The sequence below is a fragment of the Nycticebus coucang genome, chromosome 15 (genome assembly GCF_027406575.1).
Source record: "Nycticebus coucang isolate mNycCou1 chromosome 15, mNycCou1.pri, whole genome shotgun sequence".
NCBI lineage: Eukaryota > Metazoa > Chordata > Mammalia > Primates > Lorisidae > Nycticebus > Nycticebus coucang.
Genome location: NC_069794.1, coordinates 71,442,323 through 71,461,032, shown reverse-complemented (window position 1 = coordinate 71,461,032; position 18,710 = coordinate 71,442,323).

Below are 18,710 nucleotides of genomic sequence, written 5' to 3'. Positions count from 1 at the left end.
CAAATGGCTTCAGCACCCATCATGAGTGGCATTACAAAAGAGAAACCTTGAGTTTGGAATATCCATTACTTTTGGAGTTAGCAAAAGAAAGACTGCCCCTGCTTAACAGGAGATGATACCTCAACCCTCAAGGTTACTCTTACTGCAAACAAAACCCTGTGCCCAGGTAAAATCAGTCAAGGGCTTGCATTCTTGGGATACACATCAGGACATGAATGAGAACAAGGATCCCATGGAGGAGTGTCTCCCAACAAGAACCATCCAAACAGAGAAGTCATTTCTCACCCTTATTATGAAACTAATCTAGGACCTTCACATGAAAGCTATAACCCAGTTACAACCTAAGAATAGGGAGAAGGGGGAAAGGGAGGGGAGGGAGGGGAGAGGTAGGTGGAGGGAGGGGAGAGGTAGGTGGAGGGAGGGGGTTAATGGGATTACACGTGCAGTGCATCTTACAAGTGTATATGTGAATCTTAGTAAATGTGGAATGTAAAGGTCTTAGCAAAATAACTAAGAAAATGCCAGGAAGGCTATGTTAACTAGTGTGATGAAAATGTGTCAAACAGTCTGTGAACCAAGTGTATGGTGCCCCATGATCATACTAATGTACATAGCTATGATTTAATAAAAAAAAAAGTTATTTTTAGCATAATTAATTGTTGGTGGTAAGCATTTTGAAGAAATCAAAGCTGTTTTAGAAATATGACTAGTGGTAAAGGTGCTTCAAGTCTTAAGTTGAAGTAATTTCAGATTAAAAGAATGTAGTAAGAGTTCCCTGAAATGTTCACTAAACTCTCAGAAACAGGAAAGCAATTGTATCTGCCTTAGCCCAGTTGTACCATTTACTAGCTGAGAGACCTCAATTAAATTACTTCATTTCCCTGGGCATTATTAGTTCCTATATTAAGGGATTAATAATTTTAACTAATTATTAGTCCATCAAAAAGATTAAATGACTTAATTTTCTAGAAAAAACATAGGTATTGGGTACTACTACTGAGACTATCATCATACTAGCATACATTAGATGGGAATAGTATGGAACGTACATATAACAGCACCAGGACAATGAAAAAGATAAATGCATATTAGAATTAGAACAAAGACAGTTTCTTTTGTCATTTCACCAAGTCTTGGCAAGGCAAAATTCGAAGTTAATATTAGAATTTACTGTTTATTATATTCAGTGTAGTATATGTAATCATACTTAAATTTACAAATAACACATGAAATATTTCTTATAACAATATTTAGTTATTTTATTCTAATTAATATAAACTAAATATGTCATCACAAATTCTGTTGTCATGGCTTAGTAGTTCGGTGTGACATTATGAGCACACAGGTGCTATTCAAGGGTTGCATCAATGTGCTGTGCACACTTCACTGGGATGTGTAGTCCCCATAGGGGCTGCACAGTTGCCTTATATGGTGTGGTGTCATAGCAACACAGAACTTACTATTCATCAAATAACTGTCCTCAAATGATTAAAAATCAACCTAATTAGATTCCCACTTCCAGAGATATGGAATATAGGTAATTTTCCTTATTCCTCCTGCTAAGTAAAATTAAAAGCCCTGGATATTACATATAAAACAAATATTTAAAAGCCTCTGAAAAGCAAAGGAGAAGGCATATTGGCTAAGGACTGAAGGATCTGAGGAACACATCACAGTGAGTTCCTTGGGGGTAGGTTTCGGTTTGCACTTTGTTTCCAGCTTGTGTTTTTGTTTTGTTTTGTTTTGTTTTCCCTCATATATCCCACACTTTGAGCTGGAGAAGATGGCAAGCCCCAAATGCCCAACATGGGCAGAAAAAAATAAGCCCTAATAAAAATGCCTACTATCAGGAAAAGAGCAGCTTAGCAGGACAGAGATGTTTTAGATAATAACTGTTCTACTTCAGCCAAATAAAGGACCGTGGCCCCATCCCAGCTGTGCCAGTAAAGACAGAGTGGGAAGCCCAGATGTTAACTTCCTCCAGGGTGAAATGCAACACTTCAACCCTGCCTCTTGGGTGTGTTAGAGAAGACAGAGTAGGGACCTGCCCCACAACGGCATCTATGGAGACCTTCCGAGGAGCCTGGACTGCCACCCCACCACCCTGGCAATGAAGTTCTCTTTCCCCAGCATGTTGGTATCTCAGGTGGCCTAGTGGAGCTCTTTATCTATCATTCAGTGATCATAAGATCACTCTCCATGTTATCAGTGGAAGCATGGGGGGGACACTAATGAGGCTCTACCACCCCTCCTTTCCAGAAGTCAGAATTTCCATCACTTCCCAGAAGTGACAAGAACCCCTCTGCACCCTGAGTGTTGGTGGAGGCCAGGGACTGCAAATAGTGAGGCAACCCCCTCTCCAGTTTTCTGCCAGAGTGATATTGGCTCAACAGGTTTAAATAAGACCAAAACTTTCATAAAATAATAGCTAAAATAAAATGTCACAGTTTCAGTGAGAAAAAAAAAAACTTACTATAATAAGAACAAGAAAAATCTCAGCTTGAGTTTTAAAAAAACAATCAAAGAAGTTCTCTTCGAATCCCTTGCCCAGCCTGCTATGGGATCCCTTGTTCTTTTCTTGCTAATGTGTTTGAGTTCTGTGTGGATTCTGGTTATTAAACCTTTGTCGGAGACATAACCCGCAAATATCTTCCCCCATTCTGAGGGCTGTTTGCTTGCTTTACTTACTGTATTCTTGGCTGTGCAGAAGCTTTTTAGTTTGATCAAGTCCCAGTAGGGTATTTTTGAAGCTGCTTCAATTGCCCCGGAGTCCTCCTCACAAAATACTCACCCAGACCGATTTCTTCAAGGGTTTTCCCTGCACTCTCTTCTAGTATTTTTATAGTTTCATGTCTGAAGTTTAAATTTTTAATCCAGTGAGAGTCTATCTTAGTTAATGGTGAAAGGTGTGGGTCCAGTTTCAGTCTTCTGCAGGTTGCCAGCCAGTTCACCCAGCACCATTTGTTAAATAGGGAATCTTTTCCCCACTGAATGCTTTTAATTGGCTTGTCAAAGATTAAATAACAGTAAGTAGCTGGATTCATCTCTTGGTTCTCTATTCTGTTCCAGACATCTACTTCTCTGAAGAGAAACTTCTCTGAAGAAGACAGGCGCGCGGCCTTCAGACATATGAAAAAATGCTCATCATCTTTAATCATCAGAGAAATGCAAATCAAAACTACTTTGAGATATCACCTAACTCCAGTGAGACTAGCCTATATCACAAAATCGCAAGACCAGAGATGTTGGCATGGATGTGGAGAAAAGGGAACACTTTTGCACTGCTGGTGGGAATGTAAATTAATACATTCCTTTTGGAAAGATGTTTGGAGAACACTTAGAGATCTAAAAATAGAACTGCCATTCAATCCTGTAATTCCTCTACAGGGCATATACCCAGAAGACCAAAAATCACATCATAACAAAGACCAGAATGTTTATTGCAGCCCTATTCATAATTTCTAAGTCATGGAAAAAGCCCAAGTGCCCATCGATCCACGAATGGATTAATAAATTGTGGTATATGTACACCATGGAATATTATGCAGCCTTAAAGAAAGATGGAGACTTTACCTCTTTCATGTTTACATGGATGGACCTGGAACATATTCTTCTTAGTAAAGTATCTCAAGAATGGAAGAAAAAGTATCCAATGTACTCAGCCCTACTATGAAACTAATTTAGGGCTTTCACATGAAAGCTATAACCCAGTTACAACCTAAGAATAGGAGGAAGGGGGAAAGGAAGTGGAGGGAGGGGGAAGGGGGAGAGGGAGGGGGATTGGTGGGATTACATCTGTGGTGGATCTTACAAGGGTATATGTGAAACTTGGTAAATGTGGAATGTAAGTGTCTTTGCACAGTAACTGAGAGAATGCCAGGAAGGCTATGTTAACCAGTGGATGAAAGTGTGTCAAACAGTCTGTGAAGCTAGTGTATGATGCCCCATGATCATATCAATGTATACAGCTATGGTTTAATAAAAAAAAATAGAAAGAAATACAAAGTACTATAAAAGACAAAAAAATAAAAAATAAATAAAAGAACAATCAATAGATGCTAACACAAAGATGACCAAGATGTTGGAAGTATCTGATAAATACTTTGAAGGAGTAATCATAAAAATGCTTCAATGAAAGCTGTTTTGAACAAGCTTGAGACAAGTGAAAAAATAGAAACTCTTAGCAAATAATTAGAAGATACTTAGAAACAAAAGGAAATTGTAGAACTGAAAAATACGATAATAGAGACTTTTTAGAAAACCATTAGTGTTCAGCGCAACAGAAAAGTGAAGGGGACAGAGAGGAAAAATAGTGAGCTGAAGACAGAATAGCAGAAATTACCCAATATTAAGAATAGACGAAAATAAAGCAGAAAAAATAATGAACAAGGACTCAGGAACCTAGGGGATTATAACAAAAGGGCTAACATTTTTATCATTGAAATCTTAGAAGAGAGCAAAGAGAATAAAACTGAAAAAATATTCAAAGAAACAATGGCTAAAACTTCTCAAGTTTGGCAAAAGACATAAACCTACGTGTTCAAAAATCTAAAAGAACTCCAAACAGAAAAACCCCAAAGAAGTTTGCCTTAAGAAACAGCATAGTTAAATTTCTAAAAACTGAAGACAAAAAATCTTGGCAAGAGAAAGAAAGAAATATACATTACCTATATTGAAAAAATAATGTAAATGTCATTTACATTTCAGATTTTGCATCAGAAATCATGGAGGCCATAAGAAAGTAATACACTTTTTAAATGCTGAAAGAGAACTGTCCAGTGAGTAATCTTATCCAGTGAAAAATGTCCTTCAGGAGTGAATAGGAAATGAAGACAATTTCAGATGAAGAAAAGCAATAAACTTTTCTGCCGGCAGATTTACCTTAAAAAAAAAAAATGTTGCAAATGAAAGTTCTCTAAAGAGATAAGAAATGATAAAAGAAGGTATCTTAGAACATTGAAAAGCAGAAAAGAAAAAAGTGAAGACTTAAAATATGGACAAATACATTTTCCTTCTATCCTTGAGTTTCTAAATTATGTTTGAGAGTTGAAATATTACAATATTCTCTGATGTAGTTCTAAATATTTGCAGAGGAAATATAATAATTGCCCTGTAGATAGAAGGTAAAGGAATGTAAACAGAAGCAGTTTCTATTCTTCATTTGAATGGATAAAATGACAGCACCAGTAGCTTCTGAGAGTTATGTCCATGTAGACAACTACAAAAATAGTTATGCAAAGAGATATTCAAAAACACTATAAACAAGTCAAAGTGGAATTCTAAAAAATGTTCAAGTGACCCACAGGCAGGCATGAAAAAGAAAATAGAGAAGCTAAAAAAAGAGGTAATAAATAAACAAACAAAAATAACAGATTTAAGCCCAAACAAATCAATAATCACATTAAATGTAAATGGTCCAAATACATTAACTCAATAACAGAAATTGGCAGAGTGGATTTGAAATCATGACCAAACTGTATTTTGTCTACAGAAACTAAATTCAAGTACAATGACACAAGTAAGCTGAAAGTAAAAGGATGAAAAAATATATTATGCAACTATTAATCAAAAGAAATCAAGAATGGCTATATTAGTAACAAATAAAGATAAAGGGTAGGGAAAACATATAATGCAACCATTAATTAAAATAAAGCAAGAGTAGCTATATTAATATCAAATAAAGTAAACTGTAGAGAAAAGAAATGTACCATAGATAGGAGAAACATTATGAAATGATAAAGAGTTAATCCAGTAAAATATTGTAATTCTAAATGGGTACAAGCCAAACAAGAAGGCTGGAAACATGATGCAAAACTGGGTATAACTAAAAGGAAAAATAAACAAACTCAGAATTAAAGTTGGAGACTTCACCAGATAAAACAACTAAATGGAATCAGCCAGTATCTATAAGAACTCAAAAACACACCGGAGGGTCTCATTACCATTTAAAGAACACTCCATACAGATACACTTTTTATAAGCTTACAGAACATGCACCATGAGAGATCATCTCCTGGGCCATTAAATATACCTCAATAAATTCAAATGAACTAAAATTATACAGAATATATTCTATGATCACAATGAAATCAAACTGAAAATCAACAACAGAAATATAACATGAAAACCTCCAAACATTTGGAAATTAAACGATATACTTTTTAACAATCCGTGGGTTACAGATAAAATCTCAAGTAAAATAAAAATATACATCAACCTGAATAAAAATAAAAATACAACGTGTCAAAATTTATGAGACAAAGCTAGAGCAGCACTGAGCAAAAACTTTAAAATTAAGTGCTTACATTAGTAAGGAGAAAATTATCAAATAAATAATCTTCCTTCTCAATCAAGAACCATAGAAAAGGAAATTTATAGCACTGCAAGCCTTCCGCAAGAGAATGGAAAGAGAGGAAGTTAGCAACTTAATGCGACATCTCAAGCAACTGGAAAAGGAAGAACATTCCAGGAGAAACAGGAACATGTTCCAGGAACATTTCCAGGGGAAAAGGAAGAACACCAAACCCAGTAGAAGAAAAGAAATAACCAAAATTAGAGCATAATTAAACGAAATTGAAAACAAAAGAATTATACAACAGATCAATAAATCAAAAAGTTGGTTTTTTGAAGACGTCAATAAAATAGATAAACCTTTGCTAACCTAACCAGGAAAAAAAGAGTAAAATCTCAAATCTCATCAATCAGAAAAGACAAAGATGAAATAACAACAGACTCCTCAGAAATTCAAAAAATCCTTAATGAATATTACAAGAAACTTTATTCTCAAAAATATGAAAATCTGAAGGAAATTGACCAATCTTGGAAGCACGTCACCTTCCAAGACTTAGCCAGAATCAAGTGGAAATGTTGAACAGGCCCATATCAAGTTCTGAAATAGCATTAACTATACAAAATCTCCCTAAAAAGAAAAGCCCGGGAGCAGATGGTTTCAAGTCAGAATTTTACCAAACCTTTAAAGAGGAATTAGTACCTATATTACTCAACCTGTTCCAAAAGGTAGAAAAAGAAGGAAGACTACCCAACACGTTCTATGAAGCAAACATCACCCTGATCCCCAAACCAGGAAAAGACCCAACAAGAAAAGAAAATTATAGACCAATATCACTAATGAATATAGATGCAAAAATATTCAACAAGATCCTAACAAACAGAATCCAGCAACACATCAAACAAATTATACATCATGACCAAGTCGGTTTTATCCAGGGTCTCAACGCTGGTTCAATATCCATAAATCTATAAGTATAATTCAGCACATAGACAAATTAAAACCAAAGACTATAGGATTCTCTCAATTGATGCAGAAAAAGCTTTTGATAATATCCAGCATCCCTTCATGATCAGAACACTTAAGAAAATTGGTATAGGGCGGCGCCTGTGGCTCAAGGAGTAGGGCGCTGATCCCATATGCCGGAGGTGGCGGGTTCAAACCCAGCCCCGGCTAAAAACCACAAAAAAAAAAAAAGAAAGAAAGAAAATTGGTATAGAAGGGACATTTCTTAAACTGATAGAGACCATCTACAGCAAACCCACAGCCAATATCGTATTGAATGGAGTTAAATTGAAATCATTTCCACTCAGATCAGGAACCAGACAAGGCTGCTCATTGTCTCCACTGCCCTTTAACATTGTAATGGAAGTTTTAGCCACCACGATTAGGGAAGAAAAGGCAATCAAGAGTATCCATATAGGATCAGAAGAGATCAAACTTTCACTCTTCACAGATGATATGATCGTACATCTGGAAAACACCAGGGATTCCACTACAAAACTCTTAGAAGTGATCAAGGAATACAGCAGCGTCTCAGGTTACAAAATCAACATACATAAATTGGTATCCTTTATATATACCAACAATAGTCAAGCTGAAAAATACAGTTAAGGACTCTATTCCATTCACAGTAGTGCCAAAGAAGATGAAATACTTGTGAATTTATCTAACAAAGGACGTGAAACATCTCTATAAAGAGAACTATGAAACTCTAAGAAAAGAAATAGCGGAAAATGTTAACAAATGGAAAAACATACCATGCTCATGGCTGGGAAGAATCAACATTGTTAAAATGTCCATACTACCCAAAGCAATATACAATTTTAATGCAATCCCTATTAAAGCTCCACTGTCATACTTTAAATATCTTGAAAAAATAATATTTCGTTTTATATGGAATCAGAAAAAGCCTTGAATAGCCAAGACATTACTCAGAAATATAAACAAAGCAGGAGGAATCATGCTATCAGACCTCAAACTATACTATAAATCGATAGTGATCAAAACAGCATGGTACTGGCACAAAAACAGAGAAGTAGATGTCTGGAACGGATTAGAAAACCAACAGATGAATCCAGCTACTTACCGTTATTTGATCTTTGACAAGCCAATTAAAAACATTCAGTGGGGAAAAGATTCCCTATTAAACAAATGGTGCTGGATGAATGGCCTGGCAACCTGTAGAAGACTGACACTGGACCCACACCTTTCACCATTAACTAAGGTAGATTCTCACTGGATTAAAGATTTAAACTTAAGACATGAAACTATAAAAATACTAGAAGAGAGTGCAGAGAAAACCCTTGAAGAAATCCGTCTGGGTGAGTATTTTATGAGGAGGACCCCCCGGGCAATTGAAGCAGGTTCAAAAATACACTACTGGGACCTGATCAAACTAAAAAGCTTCTGCACAGCCAAGAACTCAGTAAGTAAAGCAAGCAAACAGCTCTCAGAATGTGAGAAGATATTTGCAGGTTATGTCTCTGATAAAGGTTTAATAACCAAAATCCACAGAGAACTCAAACATATAAGCAAGAAAAGAACAAGGGATTCCATCGCAGGCTGGGCAAGGGATTTGAAGAGAAACTTCTCTGAAGAAGACAGGTGCACGGCCTACAGACATATGAAAAAATGCTCATCATCTTTAATCACCGGAGAAATGCAAATCAAAACTACTTTGAGATATTATCTAACTCCAGTAAGCTTGGCCCATATCACAAAATCCCAAGACCAGAGATGGTGGCATGGATGTGGAGAAAAGGGAACACTTCTACACTGCTGATGGGAATGCAAATTAATACATTCCTTTTGGAAAGATGTTTGGAGATCTGCTATTCAATCCTATAATTCCTCTACTAGGTATATACTCAGAAGACCAAAAAATCACATCATAACAAAGATATTTGTACCAGAATGTTTATTGCAGCCCAATTCATAATTGCTAAGTCATGGAAAAAGCCCAAGTGCCCATCGATCCATGAATGGATTAATAAATTGTGGTATATGTACACCATGGAATATTATGCAGCCTTAAAAAAGATGGAGACTTTACCTCTTTCATGTTTACATGGATGGACCTGGAACATATTCTTCTTAGTAAAGTATCTCAAGAATGGAAGAAAAAGTATCCAATGTACTCGGACCTACTATGAAACTAATTTAGGGCTTTCACATGAACGCTATAACCCAGTTATAACCTAAGAATAGGGGGAAGCGGGAGAGAAAGGGGAGGGAGGGGGAAAGTGGGTGGAGGGAGAGTGATTGGTGGGATTACACCTGTGGTGCATTTTACAAGGGTATATGTGAAACTTAGTAAATGTAGAATGTAAATATCTTAACACAATAACTAAGAAAATGTCAGGAAGGCTATGTTAACCTGTGTGATGAAAATGTGTCAAACGGTCTATAAAACCAGTGTATGGTGCCCCGTGATCGCATTAATGTTCACAGCTATGATTTAATAATAATAATAAAAAAAAGAACCTTAGAAAAGGAAGAGCATGGGCGGTGCCTATGGCTCAGTTGGTAAAGCGCCGGCCCCATATACTGAGGGTGGCGGGTTCAAACCCGGCCCCGGCCAAACTGCAACCAAAAAATAGCCGGGCGTTGTGGTGGGCGCCTGTAGTCCAGCTACTCGGGAGGCTGAGGCAAGAGAATCGCTTAAGCCCAGGAGTTGGAGGTTGCTGTGAGCTGTGTGAGGCCACGGCACTCTATCAAGGCCATAAAGTGAGACTCTGTCTCTACAAAAAAAAAAAAAAAGAAAAAGAAAGAAAGAAAAGGAAGAGCAAAATAAACCTGAAGCAAACAGAGGAGGGAAATAATAAGGATAAGAGCAGAAATTTAAAACAAAACAAATCAGGATGAAATGTCAGGTGATACCATATATAGCTCTCAGAGCTGATGTGGATTCAGTAGCCATAAATAGCACCATCTCATCATGCTTTTCCTTCTGCTTTCATAATATAGAAGATGAAAAGAGGCGAAAGGAGACCATGGAGTGAATTTCTCAATTATGCTTTGATGTGAGCTAGAATCTTTTGCTCTCTGTGTAGTCTGGAGACATTTCCATCCACCACCATATGAAAAATGTCACCTAGAACTTTATTCATTCCTTTAATAGATCTTTGAATTACATGCATCCTCTCTTAGAGCAGGAGGAGCTCTGATGCACTATCATTGGTAAATAGAAAACAAAGTCGGAAAATTAATCTACACTCTCCATTATGGAAAAATTTTGCAGTGGCATGTGTTGGAATAGATTTGTGATTCTCTTCCTTAAAACATATCAGAAATCTATGGTGTTGACACCTTGGTTTGGTACTACAAAGTTTCACATTCAAATGAAAGAAAAGAATTCCAAGAAAAATGAGGTACATGTGGCAGGAATGCAAATCTGTACATTTGACAGCATGATGCACACCCCCCATGACTGCCAACCTTGCCATCCTACCCCACAGCTGCCAACTTCTCCCTTATTAAACTGCTGATTTTAATGATGACAGCAAAGAGAATAACAGAGACTTGTGTTGTTTTGATTCTTCTGTGTCAGCATTACTTAAATACTAATTTCACTATTCAGCTATAGTATCACATTCTCCAAATTGTTCCAAAACTAATAAAATTAAAGATAACATCTCTCGTGCAGCTGGTAGGAAAGGGAACCTTGTATGCCTGAGTGGATCAGTGTTTACATATCTCAATCATAATATAAATTTTTCAAAATCTGATATCAGCTAATGGAATGATTTAGACATGCCAGCTTTTAAATGCCATAAAAATTTGTTGTTTTATTAAAGCTAAATTTATTAGACACATTAGAAGTGTGTACAAATAAAGTTATAACCTAAAATGAGGATGTGAAATCAACTTATACTTCTAGATATGATGATAGAGGTTGGAAGTGTTTAAGATTTATACATGATATATAAATAGTAAATATATGGTAAATATATGCAAAATATTGTTCAAAATGTGTACAATAAAGGGGGAAAAGAACGTAGTACTTTGGAGAATCCAGATCTGGGTTGAACCTCAGGTCTGAGCTATTTGGAAAGTTATATAAACTCTCTAAACCAGGGATTTTTCCATCTTTTTTTGTGTGTGTGTGGCATTTTCTTAGTTATTTTGCTAAGACCTTTACATTCCACATTTACTAGGATTCACATATTCCCTTGTAAGATGCACCACAGGTGTAATCCCATTAATCCCCCTCCCTCCACCTCCCTCCCCCCTCCCTTTCCCCCTTCTCCCTATTCTTAGGTTGTAACTGGGTTATAGCTTTCATGTGAAGGTCCTACATTAATTTCATAATAAGGGTGAGTACATTGGGTACTTTTTCTTCCATTCTTGAGACACTTTACTAAGAAGAATATGTTCCAGCTCCATCCATGTAAACATGAAAGAGGTAAAGTCTCCATCTTTTTTAAGGCTGCATAATATTCCATGGTATACATATACCACAATTTATTAATCCATTTGTGGATCGATGGGCACTTGGGCTTTTTCCATGACTTAGCAATTATGAATAGGGCTACAGTAAATATTCTAATACAAATATCTTTGTTATGATGTGATTTTTGGTCTTCTGGGTATATGCCCAGTAGAGGGATTACAGGATTGAATGGCAGATCTATTTTTAGATCTCTAAGTGTTCTCTATATCTCTTTCCAAAAGGAATGTATTAATTTGCATTCCCACCAGCAGTGCAAAAGTGTGCCCTTTTCTCCACATCCATGCCAACATCTCTGGTCTTGGGATTTTGTGATGTAGCCTAGTCTCACATGCTCATGGTTGGGAAGAATCAACATTATTAAAATGTCCATACTACCCAAAGCAATATGTAATTTCAACGCAATCCCCATTAAAGCTCCACTGTCATACTTTAAAGATCTTGAAAAAACAATACTTCGTTTTATATGGAATCAGAAAAAACCTCGAATAGCCAAGACATTACTCAAAAATAAAAACAAAGCAGGAAGAATCACGCTACCAGACCTCAGACTATACTACAAATCGATAGTGATCAAAACAGCATGGTACTGGCACAAAAACAGAGAAGTAGACCTCTGGAACAGAATAGAGAACCAAGAGATGAATCCAGCTAATTACTGTTATTTAATCTTTGACAAGCCAATTAAAAACATTCAATGGGGAAAAGATTCCCTATTTAACAAATGGTGCAGGGTGAACTGGCTGGCAACCTGTAGAAGACTGAAACTGGACCCACACCTCTCACCATTAACCAAGATAGACTCTCACTGGATTAAAGATTTAAGCCTAAGACATGAAACTATAAAAATACTAGAAGAGAGTGCAGGGAAAACCCTTGAAGAAATTGGGTTGGGTGAGTTTTTCATGAGAAGGACCCCCCGGGCAATTGAAGCTGCTTCAAAAAATATAGCCAAGAACATAGTAAGTAAAGCAAGCAAACAGCCCTCAGAATGGGAGAAGATATTTGCAGGTTATGTCTCCGACAAAGGTTCAATAACTAGAATCCACAGAGAACTCAAACGCATTAGCAAGAAAAGAACAAGAGATCCCATCGCAGGCTGGGCAAAGGACTTGAAGAGAAACTTCTCTGAAGAAGACAGGCGCACGGCCTTCAGACATATGAAAAAATGCTCATCATCTTTAATCATCAGAGAAATGCAAATCAAAACTACTTTGAGATATCATCTAACTCCAGGATTTTCCGTCTTTTAAAAAAAATAACAATTATTTTTAATGTTAATTTACTGTGCTAAGTGAATTAACTCATCTCTCTCATAACTACTCTCCATTGGGGTGAGACAACAAGACTTAAAGAGATTAAGTAACTTGCATATGGCTATTTGGGTAATTTGGATAGACCCAGGATTTAAACCTCAATGTCCAATTCCATAGCATTTTCATAAGCCACAGTGTCTACATGTGGTTTTATTTCTTGGATCAAATGTGAAAATTCCATAAAAATACCTGCCCCATAACAGCTGCCCACAACTAAAAATTTTATCTTTATTACTACTAGTATTAATATTATTCACATATATATTATATCCTAATGGTTTCAGAAATCAGCCAATGTCCACACTTGCCATCAAATTATAAGTTTCTGTCACCTTTACCTACCACAGTTTAAACTGTCATTACAAGCATGCAACTTACAAGTTCCCTTACCATAGTTTTTCTTTATCATTTTAACATTAGACCTAACCTTTTCCCTACTTTCCCTTTTTCTTCTACCTCTTTTGTAGTACTTATCACATACTAAAGTAGAGAAATGTCTTTCTCTCCCATTACACATAAGATCTTTAAAGGCAGCAAAGATAACTTTTTCATTTCTTATTACCTCAAAGCTGTACCTGTCACCAGCTAGAGTTAGGACACGATGAAGATGTAAGGGATAAATGTTTCCTCTCTAACAAATTCTACTTTTTCCACTTTTCCATTTTGAGGGGGTAAAATGTCAAATAAAAACATGAGTGTTAGGGGAAATCAAGAATGATACAGTTTTGTGTGTCTTTTATTTAACAAGCCTAAGGCTGTAATTCAAATGTTAGAAATAAATATAAGAAATAAAATCCAAGTGCCAGTCTTAAGAATGTTTGCTTTGTTAAGTGGAACTTAGATTTTAACTTCTTAGTAAATTCTTAATTCAGAAGTTAGTGATTTAAAAGATGTTTTTTGATTATAGGTTCTAGTATGACATAATAAAAGAATGAAATTCCTAGACCATAAATGCCTCTGGTTACATTTCTTGGCACATACTATTGAGAACATTGTAAAGATCAGAGTAGAGATTAAGAATTCTGTACATAGGACATGGGCCACAAAGAATAAAGTGTGCCCTTCATTTCAACAGCCTCAGGTACAAGAAATTACCCAAATAATGGAAGCAGCTATGCAGACAATGTGTGCAAGCCACAAAACTCAAATAGGTCCAGCTCCAGTTCAGGCTGTCAGTGAGTCCAAAACAATACATACAGTAACACAAAGTTAGCTGTGCATGAATGATTTTTGTAATTCTAATTATCCTCTGGTCCATTTTTGCCACATTTATAATGAACTGACTACACAGCCTTGCCCCTCAATCTTCAAAACACCTTTGGGCTATTTCCTTCTTTCCCTACACCTCCCATTACCACTGTGCAATCTTAAACTATAATGTGGGATTCCCAGCCCAGACCCGGTTTCAGACACTGCTCCTCCTTCACGCTGATACTCCATAACTTGTATTTCCTGAAATGCAACCTTGTCATTGTATCCTTTGGGAGGAAACATCCCACTGTTTCCTCATCTTTTCCAGGCTAGACTCCATAATCCTTGCACAACCTATCAATTCTGGTATAATCTTACCTCTGCCTACTTTCCGTGTTTATCTTTTCCTAACCCCCCGACTCTGCCTTGCACGCCAATATTCCAGACATTCTGAGCTACTTAGTTACTACATTTTTGCTTTTTACAAGCTGTTTCTCTGCTTATCATGCCTTTCCCATGCTGGACTGCCTGGCAAACACCCAGCCACCTCGTAAGACTCAATTCAATGCTTTAAGCTCCTCTAAGTGACCTTTGTGAAACCCACCTGCCTCCCAGTAGAACTGAATGCTCTTGCCCCTGAATCTCTACTCTGTCTTGTATCTGCTTCATTTACAGATTCTGTAAATCCTTACTTTATTCTTGTACTTAGTAGTATATCTATTGAACTGCGAATTACCCGATGGCAGGAACCACCTTGCTCATTTTTATTAATGGTGGATATAAAAGGTGCATCATACTAATCTGCTGAGTGAAGAGATAATCCAATAACTCATAAAGTCAAACACCTGAATCTAATTTGGTGAGATCCTTCCTCAATAGATCTTAGGTGTATTAAAAGTCTGATATTTTGTAGAAGTTCATATTAAATAATGTCATCTTGGTCAAACCCATCCAGTTCAAAACAATTTTCAGTTTTTATGAAACCATTACACAGTTCCAGAAATCTGGAAATGAAGGAGTTCTTAGTCCTTTGTAGGAAAATGCAGTAGTAGTAGTAGTAGTAGTTGTTGTTGTTGCTGTTGTTGTTTTCTGTATGTAGAAAGTCACAGAACTAGAATTCTTTCTGTCCAGTAGAAAACCACCCAATCAACCTTCTAGAGACCTCTGGAGGGCTCCTACTGGTATGAAAGCCAAAGGGGAAGTAAAGCAGTACATGTCACTGTTAAACCCATCAGAAGAGCCTCCACCACCTGCCATAGCAGAGGTTCTCAGAGTGTGGTGCCGTCATGGAGTATGAAAAGTCAAAACTATTTTTACGATAATACCAGGACACTGGATATGCCTTTCATTGTGTTGACATTTGCACTAGTGGTGTAAATAAACAGTGGAAAAAACTGCTGGGTCTTTAGCATGATCAAGGTAGTGGATATATCCTATTCTTGCACACTTCTCTGGTCTTTGAGAAGCTGAGTAGAAAATCTCCCCTATTTCTCTGGGAAGATGATAGTGAATGTCCAGTTTTACTAGAGGTTAGGCTGGAAAAAGGAAGAAGTTCAAATTCCAGATATGAGCATGTGTGTTATAGGAAACAATATTTATGCTACCACCTTTATGTAACAGGAACTAAAATCTGAGAAAATAATATAAAAATTTATAAAATATCTAGGACTTTAATAAAAACAAGTGCAAAGCTGCTCCTACAGGAGGCTTCCCAGGTGCATCATACAACCATATGCACAGGATCCTCCTAGGAAAACATCCTCCACTTTGCATGGGATCATGACAAAATGTCACATGCCAGAAAAAGAAATGAAACATTATGAGAGACAAAAGAACAAATAGAAGAACTAACACTCCAAGAACCTGAGATAATGGAATAATGTACAAATTAAGAACATTTAAAATGATTAACAGGTGCATTCAGTGAAGTAGAATATTGATTATAGAAGCATTCGGATTTAAAAAGGAAAAATAAGCAAAGTAATAAAAAAATAAAGTCAACCATGTTTATATAACTAAATATGGGTTCTATAATTAATAAAAATAATTATAATAATAACAATATGATAACTGTTAAATGAAATTTGGGAACCTCAGTGGCTTTCAAGCATCTCTTGCACCTGGAGCAGTTAACAAAAAAGATGAAAGCTTGGGCAGCTGGAGATGAAATATTACCTTCGTTACTTAAAAACCTGATATTTGAGAAGGCAGGTAAGATGGTGGCAACAATGGGCCTCAATATACTGAATCCCAGCACTGTGCCCACCCAGGGCTGCCAGCATTGCTCTCCATGTGAGTGTCCACAGAGGGCGTGAAATGATCTTGACTGCCAGCAGCCAGTTCCCAAGGACAGGTATGAAGGAAACAGATGCTCTGCGTGCTCTGCTCCTTTCCCAAGCCCACCAGGGAAGGCAGCCTCCATCCTTACCTGAGGTGGCCAAAGTTGTATACAAAGGCCAAGTTTCTGCCACACGAGAAAATATTTGGAATGTAATTTACATATTTCACCCTGCAAGTGACTAAATTGAGGCATTTTTTAAAAGGAACAAAAATACTAGACAACTATGTGACAATATGAAGACATTAAGTTACATGTATGAAGTTAGGGAAAATTAAGTTTGTGAACTCATCTTAGAAAAAGTGCTACACACCTCCTTGCTAAATATCACTTAGATTGGTCACGAGATGGCCAAGAGAAGTACTTCGAGGGGGACTGTAGTGGTATTCAGCAATGAAGCATGTAGCACCTTTTCTAGGATGAGTTCCCCCTTAATTGTTTAATCTCATATATTAAAATTTTGAAGGTAATGCTAAGAAGAATAAGGGGATAAGTCTGCAGCAATATAGAGGCAAGGAAGAATAATGTAAATCCAATTAATCCAATAAAGAGCACTTAAGAATAAAATAAAAATCAAAGAAAAGGATTAGCATATAAAGGATAGCTACACTGAGATACAGAAGTCTGTTAGCAACCCTTATGGACGGTATTGCAATCAAAAGTTGGATACAATCATGAGGAAATTATAAGAGAGTTCCAATTCTCTTAAAATTTCTGATAAAACAACTAACCTACATGCTTTAAAAATTGCCAGTATAATAAAAGATAAAAAATAGCTGAGGAATATTCCAGATATAAAAGAGAAAGAAACCTGACAGACACAGTACATGACCTTGGGCTACACTGTGCCTGAGAAAAAGTTGTAATAAAAGTCGTTATTGGAACAAATGATAAAATTGGTATAGAAACTAAAGATTAGATAAAAAATTGTACCAATGTTAAAACTTCTAAATATGATAATACACTTGTTCTTAATATAAAAGAAAATGCTGGTCAAGAGACATAATGTACATAACCTACTCTCAAGAGGTTCAGGAAAATATTGCATATGTAGGGGTGTTTGGGGTGTATGAGTGCATACAAAAGGGAAGGATAAGTGAATGGGGCAAAATATGAAAAATCAGTGAATCTGGATAAAGTGTATATGAGAATTAATAACACTATTCATTTATCTTTTCTTTGTTTTAAATTATTTATAAGTAAAATATTTTAAAATGTTAAAAGACTTTGTAATAGAGTTTGTGATCATTTTAAACACAAAATATTACACTATAACGGTGTATACTGATAGATAATATGAGCGTAAAATAATGAGTGAGAAGTATATCACTAACTTATAAGCATGCTCTGGTCCCCGCCTTACTCACAGGGGATACATTCCAAGACACCCTCCTCCCCCATGGGTAGTACCAAACCACTGTATGTACTATGCTTTTTCCTCTGCATGCATGGCTAAGATAAAGTTTAATTTATAATTTAGGCAGAGTAAGAGACGAACAACAATAATTAATAATACGACAGAAAATTTTTTTTATTTTTTATTAAGTCATAGCTATGTACATTGATACGATCATGGGGCATCACACACTAGTTTCACAGAGCGTTTGACACACTTTCATCACAATCGTTGACATAGCTTTCCTGGCTATGTCTCAGTTATTGTGCTAAGATATTTACATTCCACATTTACAAAGTTTCACATACACCCTTGTAAGATGCACCACAGGTGTAATCCCATTGATCCCCCTCCCTCCTCCCCCCTCCCTCTATTTGTAGGTTGTAACTGGGTTATAGCTTTCATGTGAAAGTCCTAAATTAGTTTCATAGTAGGACTGAATACATTGGATACCTTTTCTTCCATTCTTGAGATACTTTACTAAGAAGAATAAGTTCCAGCTCCATCCATGTAAACATGAAAGAGGTAAAGTCTCCATCTTTCTTTAAGGCTGCATAATATTCCATGGTGTACATATACCACAATTTATTAATCCATTCGTGGATCGATGGGCACTTGGGCTTTTTCCATGACTTAGCAATTATGAATAGGGCTTCAATAAACATTCTGGTACAAATATCTTTGTTATGATGTGATTTTTGGTCTTCGGGGTATATACACAGTAGGGG